Below are 7,792 nucleotides of genomic sequence, written 5' to 3'. Positions count from 1 at the left end.
AAACTTCCAAGTCTATCGAGATGTGGTAGAATAAAATCCCGAGCCATCTCCACTAACGTGAAACTTGGGGAGGTGCGAAGCATGCAGTGTATAAGTGTATTCTTGGCGCCCTGGTGTTTTTGCCCACGGATATGAAACCATTGGGGGTGTACAGTGTTTTGCGACGATAATTGGAACACTTTAAAAATTTCTCCTGAGCGAACCGTCGCTCTGTTCGCGCTCAAACTTCACACGAAGGTCGCATTTCGTGGTCTATTTTGTTTGACGCCGGGAACAACGACGGTACTTATTTGTTTATCCTGAAAATAAATAAAAACGATTTTCGCCTATGGGAAAATGGCGGTGACTTGGGCATGCGAGCCCGAAAACCGGGTTTTCTGATCTGTTAGCTCATTTCTAGGTGCATTTTCTGATCGTCTGCTGCGCCATTTGGCTCCGTACGTGAATCCCAAACATGCGTTTCACTCTGCAGGTGGTTCCGTCGTTCCAACATCAACTTGCGCTGGCTCGCATGTCCAAATCAGCTGCCATTTTCACATAGGCGAAAATCGTTTTTATTTATTTTCAGGATAAACAGGTAAGTACCGTCGTTGTTCCTGGTGTCAAACAAAATAGACCACAAAATGCGACCTTCGTGTGAAGTTTGAGCGCGAACAGAGCGGCGGTTCGCTCAGGAGAAATTTTTAAAGTGTTCCAATTATCGTCGCAACACCTTCTAGTGGTATACAGCTTGGCTGTAAAAGTCTCTTGTATCTGAAGCACGAAACTCTCTAACGCGAGGCGTAAACGAGTGTCCCGGTGTTTTACTACTGTGGCTACGTGAGACAACTGTTACGACTACGACAACAGGAGACGCCAACAGCCCCAGCCTCTAAGCGGCTTCGCCCCTAAAAGGTGATGGAGCTTTTAAGGTTCTCAAAGCGCCTGTAGTGTAGCATGGATTGTTTGTAGCAAAGTTGACATCCACAATACGTTGCTGGATGTTGGAATGCCGTAGAACCTTATTAATGAGAAATTTAAAAAAAATTGCTGCTAATGTAGTAGTGTTAATTTTTTTGAAGGAGTTAGAGAAAGCCAGTAGTGGTGTGCAGCATCTTGCTGTCGATTTTGGAAAGGCGCGACGCAAAGAATGCTAAGGATTTCCTGTTCCCGTCACGGTTCGGCACTTTGCTCCGGCAGGAGCGGCTGCATTCCAAAGGCAGCTTCGGAGTACCTGCTCTTCGCGGAGTCGGCGCGCTCCGCGGTGGAGCACGGTGACCGCTCCGGAGCTGTCATTGGAATTCAACATTAGAATGTACAATGCATGGCGCATGAAGAAATTATGGTCGAACTTATACTGCTGCAAGAGGAGCCCGATGACGTTACGTTTGTTGTGTTCAGTGCGCGCCCCGGTACAGGCGAGCAAGATTTCATTGTCGTCGCGTACATGGTTTGTATTGTACACCATTGACAACATTGCTGGTACTATAAAGAGTTTGTTGAAGGTTGTTCAGCGAGCGCTGATCCATTCCCAAACAGCTAAAGGGTGTTGGACATTTGAACATCATGCAGGCTGTGTATGGCGACAAACGTGTGTCCAAGACAGGATAAGCATGTCAAAAAGATTTCGCTGAGCAGTTATGAATATGGGACTTGGCATGCTTTTGTCTAATGTGATTCTATTGCACGGAAATGCGTGGCCGCATGTTGCGTCCTTCAGGTACTTTAGCTTGCAGTCGTGATGTGTCACCACGTGACTTCCTGTTGTTTTGACCACCTTTAAAGGCCAACTGCAACGAAATTTTGGACCCTTTAAATGCGCTATTTTCTGGTCGTGGTGCCACGCGCAAATTTGCGGGGCCCAAATATGCGTAGCTGCATCGTAGACGAAACTAAAAAATGCTCATATCGTTCTCCCATGGCTGCCTGCAAGAGGACGGCGCGCATTCGATGTGTTTTGGGTCGCCTGTCTTTTCAAAAACTTATGACATGCACGAAAAGGGGCTGGGAATTTCATGCAACCATTATTGCTTTGCTGAGATCGGCTGAGACGCGCCTTTAGTCGTCCGGTAATAGGTAAACACAGGCATCGCGAGGCGTCGTGGTGAAACTGGGAGCTGGGAAATAGGTACCCAAAAGGCAGTGTTGAGCGCTAGATGGGCCCTGGCACAGCCAATATGCCATCTGCCGATCGACCAATCCTGCGTTTGTGAGAAAAGAAAACAACAATAAAAAAAGCTACGGTGCGAGGAAAGCTCCGAAACATGCCGGCTAGCGTGTCAGAACTTGGTGTCAGCGCATGTTATCAAAGTTAAAATACAGAATTTTATTGTTTACATGGGGCATGCCCGCGCTACATCTTTAAAAAACTCCCACCTCCCCTCGCGGGAACCCCTGTAGATGCGACGCATAGGGGGTAAACGTTGCAGCGTTGGACAGCGGAGGAACGGCGCTGGAACGATGGAGCGGAGCGGCGCAGGCACCGCGTTTTATAGCGCGCGTAACGGCGAGGGGACGCGCCGGCGCCAGTGCGTCTGCCGCGGCTATGACGCAACACAATCCAACACAATCCACTTTAATCCAATCGAATCCAATCCAATGCCCCTCGCGAGAGAGTGTTCGCTATCGGAGAGGAGAGGGGGTGAGCGGCGGAGAGCGCAGCTCGCGCGGCGAGGAGAATGGGGGAGGGGCGGACGCCGACAACAACGCCGACGACGCCGAATGCAGGGACAAGGCGAGTGAATGAGATGCAGTCGCATCTAATAATGATGCCATGCCGCGACAAAAGCACTGTTCTGTCTTCGCTGGCGTCGTGAAACAGTGACCTTTCTCGAGACTCTGCCAAATGTGCCTTCCTTTTTCATCTTTTTTTTCTAACGGGCGGGGGAAATTTTGCCAACAGCACCTAATTTTTTAAATTTATTTATTGACGAAGTTGTTTGAACTGAATTGATTCCGTGCAGAACGCCGCGTGCTGAACTTGTTCGCGACCCGAACGGCCGCAGTAACAGTGGCAACAGCATATCTCCTTTCGTCGGCCGTACTCGCGTTCTCGATAGCTCGACCGGCCGCGATCGTGCAGTGCGCCGCAGAGCTAGCTGCCGTACTCGTTCGCGCCGCGACCGGCCGCGACACCAGCGTATCGTCTCGTGTCTGCTGTTCTCGCGTATCGCGCACTCGTAGGGACGCCCGACCACGAGCTTGCAGTGCGCCGCGCAGCTTTTGTGCCAGTTCGTTCCCCGACCAACCGCGCCAACAGCGTATCGTCTCGCGTTGGCCGTACTCGCAGCTCGCGTTCTCGTAGAGTCGACCGAGAGCCTACTGCGGCCGTCGCAACCACGAAATCAGCCGCTGTGCAACTGCCGCAGTCGCTGGCTGACGGCGTGTCGCCTCGCGTCGACCGCCCGGGCACTCTTCGAATTTGCTCTTTTTGTCTCCGCAACCCAAAGCTTCTTCAGCTTCTCGCATTTCGGAAACACGTGAAAGCAATTATTCAAAAGAGGCACGAATAACTCTGCGCGCTCGCGTGAGGCCGCAAATAAAAAGGCTACTGAGGACAGGGCCGTACCCAGAGGGGGGATTTGGTTTGGAGGTTCGAACCCCTCCTGAAATCTTTTCCAGGCAGCACGTAAACAATACTTACTGTTGCTTTCAGCAAAACTACCCCCTTCCCAAAATTCATGCCCCCCCCCCCCCCCCTTTCACCCCGAAAAAAATTTCTGGGTACGGCCCTGACTGAGGAGAGACGACGACAGCACGGGAGTCCTGTATGTAACGTCGCATCCAAAAGTTCGCCGCATAGTGACATTCCGCTAGGTGCTGCGTCGGCTGTAGTGGCGTGTTTTTGAACGGTTCTAATAAAGACACTGCGCGCGTGTGGAGTTTAAAATTACGTCACAAGAGACTTCAGTGGTGTATACCACACGTTGATACAGAATTTTAGGCAGGTAAATTTTCATTGCAGTTGGCCTTTAAATGAAGCCTTCAAAAGGACTACACTTGTTTGGATGTCACAGACGTGGTAGGAGTGCATAGGAGTTCCGAAGACCACATCCACGGTGGGAACTATGGTGAAGTGTCGACGACTGGCACCACTTGCTCTTGGCGCGCAGGAGCTCCTTCGCGCTCAACTGCGATTTGTAGCACGGCAGCAAGGTCACCAATTAATACTCAGCTCAGCCACTGAAGTGCGAGACCTTTTGCCTCTTCATTACCAGCACCCTTCTCCGTCGCTACAACCGCCTTGGATGTACCCGCGTCTACAAATTACTACTGGAGTGCCAGGCATTACCCGCAAAGAGGATATCGCCACACCTGCCTTAAAGTTCTTCGCCTTGGAACTGATCTTTCAAAAATACAGGGCCCATCTATACACGGATGGATCTGTGACAGCCAGCTCATCGGCTATAGGAATCTGGTTTCCGTCCTCCTGCACCGCCTACAGCGCAACGCTTAGCCACGGGACGACGTCCATGGTCACCGAACTTGCCGCTCTGCGTGCTGCTTTCGCCTACATCATCGAGCAACCAGCACATCAGTGGGCAATCTTCACGGATTCTCGAGCGGCCCTTCAGTGTTTAAAATTGTACCCGAAAGATCAGCTTGCTTTCGACATCCATGCATTGCACTTACAAGCTCTAAATGCACACCATCATGTAGAGCTTCAGTGGATTCCTGCCCACTGCGGTATAACTGGGGACGTCAAGGCGGACACTGCGGCATCGATAGCGCATGATCTGCTCGGGCCAGTGATACTGATACCGTTCTCCAGAAAAGATGCTTCTGCCCTAGCGTCCAAGGCTGCCTGGAGATTTCAGCGATCTATGTGGGCTGTTGCGCCGCAACATTACGCGCCGCTTCACTCCATAGACCCGCACGGGACCTTTTGGATGCCTGACGGTCTTTCCAAGCATGACGAAGCGGTTCTTCGGTACCGCGTGCGGCTAAATGTCGCTTACACAAGTTATTTTCGATTCAAGATGAACTAGGCCGTTTCCCCCTTCTGCACTCTTTGTGACGTGCGCGAGGACTTGAACCACGTATTATGTGAGTGTACGCGGTATACAGCAGCTAGAACGTCCCTTCTAGTGTCCTTGGGTCGTCCGCTTTCTAGAGGACTAACTTTAGGTGACGTGCTAGGCCCTTGGTCGAACGCTAAACGAGCATCACGGGCGACAAAAGCTCTATTGTCTTTCCTGCGAAGCACCTGACTTGATCAGACTCTTTAAACAGGACTCTCCTAATCAGCGCGTCATCTTCATCACAGTCATTATCATAATCTGTTCATTGATTTCATTTTTTCATACATCTGGCGTAGCAAGCTAGGCGCCTTGGCCAGGCTAACCTCACCAGTATCATTAAAGACTATTCTCTCTCTCTCTCAGACGTGGTGACCAAATGGTTCAAAAAGCAACCACTGCCTTTTCCGTGAACAGTACTAAGTGCCTACGTTAGTAGTTGGGCGTTAATGCATTTGTAATTGTTTGGCGACTTATTCCAAGACTACCAGGCATACTTTCCTTCCTTACACTGTATTGCCTTATTTAGTTCTACTGCATCTGCTGATATACTTCCAATTACGAAGAAGACGTGCTCTTTATTTGCATTATTCCTGTGGTCGTTGCTTAAAGGAGCCATGAAGACAAAATACAAGTTTGGTTTATTAAAAGACTGCTTAACTCCCGATAACGATGATGCCAATATCATCGCAATCTTCGAACAAATAACGGAGATATTAAAGAAAACGTGTGAAGCAGTCGCGACGCCCTAGCCAATTTCCCGCAACTTTTCTATGACGTCACGGAAACTTGTTTTTGCGATTGGCGGCCGCCTAACTGACCTGTCGCGACGACACATGACTGGACGTCTGTAATGGGGCCTCTAGTTCCATTTGACCGCATCACTTGAATGCTAACGTGCAGTTAACGCACTGAAAATTATGTTTTATTGTTGGCCCGTGTGACGTCATTCTTACTCATAACACGTCACTGTGGCGCAATATTTGAAAGTTTTTAAATACTTCTTGCTTTTTTTTTCGTTAAAAAACATCTTTTGTGGCTGTAATGGAGCGGAGTGAGATACTGAATCCTAGTTCTTTCAAATTAAACGAAGTTGTATTTTCTCTTCATGGCTCCTTTAAGAGCAGGTTAGAGCACGTTTGCTGAAACCAGAGTCCTAGCTCTAATCACGCTTTGTCGCGGAACACGAATTTGCTCGTCATGAGTTTACCAGAACAGCAGGTAGAACGGCCACCAAGCGTATCATGTGCCGAGGTGGGCCATTTTAACAAAGGACGGCACAGCAGGATGCAGCATGTGCACACTTGAATGGGTGCACAACACGATTACCTCTTAAAGGGACACTGAAGTGAATTTGTCAAGCTCCCGTTTTTGCTTGCACTGCGTAGACTGGCTCAAATTAGCACACTTTTCATCGTTTATCCGGTTGACAAATCGGTAATTATTTTACAAAGCGCGAAAGAAGAAAAACTACCATGCGCGGTTTGCGGCGGCCGCACCAACTAAGGCTGTGACGTTGAGAGGAGGGGCGCCGTGATTGGACGATGCCCAAGGTTAGCAATCAAACAAGTTTCGGTTTCGGTTTCGGTTCTGTAAAACATAACCAATGGCGTTGTTGGATGGGCATTCTCAATATCTCAGTAATCATCGTACCGCGCTTCTGCCATGTTGTCGGCTGTAAAATGCACAAGATAAGCCTCCCAGGACGGCTTGTAGTCGTAGCATTCACTAGCCGAGACATACGCAGTGCATGAACGCCCTCCGCGTACCCGCAGACGCCCAAATGTCGTGCGCTTTTCCCCCATATTTGGAGCTTGCCTCCCTCATGCCTGTATCGTAAAAAGTGTGTTCGCACCAGGCCAAGGGTTTGTTCATTCTGGCATGTGCCCACTGCCTGCAAGCAGTCGGTGCTCATGGCAACAGCACGCCAACGAGAACTCGCTAGCGCGGCAGTGCCAGCCTGCGCGCGTTTTGTGAACTAGTTCGTGTAGCCATGAACGTTGCGGCCGAAAAAAAGGTGAACTCAATATAGAAAACATCGGCGGCAAACAAAAAAGTTAACTTACAAAAAAAAAAAAAAAAAAAAAAAAAGCACGTACCCGCGGGGATATGAACTCGTAACTTGGAAAACACTTGCGGGGACATACGTACCCGCGGGGATTTGAACTCGTGACTTGGAAAACACTTGCGGGGACATACCTAGCACCTCAGACAACTGAGCCACGGAGCGGGATGCGATGGCTCCGCTAATATAGGGTATATATTGTACAACCGGTTTACACTTTTATTTAGTTTTGGTATTTCAAGGAGCTTAGGTGACTATTTGTTGTACTGCGCTCGTGCAGTAAGCGTCGCCCGAGTTTCCACAGTAGCTCACGTCTAGCAATTGCATTTCGTAGACGGAAAAGCGTTCGCAGATGCGTAGTCGTGCTGCTGACCGCTGTGCTTGTTCGCCCAGCGCAAAAAAGTGCTTCCCGCGCCCTAGTTTTACGCTGTACGGTAAAAATATCAGTTGATTTTATTTCCTTAGTACCTATATTGACTTCGCTGACTCTTCTCCCGCCTTCAAGAGGCCTTATGTTTTCCTACTGGCGTACCAGTCAGCGAAGCGTCGCATGTGCGCTTGTGCAGCGCTTGTGTGATTGACTTGGAGCTAGATACAGTGAACAAACAAACCAAGTAAAGAAAGGCACATTCTTCCATTCACAAACGTGTCCTGGCTTCGTTTCAACTAAGCGAACGAATTGCGACCAAGCAATTTTTTTCAACCTCCTGGACTGCGACGACCCGCCGGC

Source organism: Haemaphysalis longicornis, unplaced genomic scaffold (assembly GCF_048455015.1).
Source record: "Haemaphysalis longicornis isolate Haplotype H1 unplaced genomic scaffold, Haemaphysalis longicornis Haplotype H1 scaffold_5, whole genome shotgun sequence".
NCBI classification, from domain to species: Eukaryota; Metazoa; Arthropoda; class Arachnida; order Ixodida; family Ixodidae; genus Haemaphysalis; species Haemaphysalis longicornis.
The sequence above is the reverse complement of the archived record's forward strand: the minus strand, read 5'-3'. Positions refer to the sequence as shown.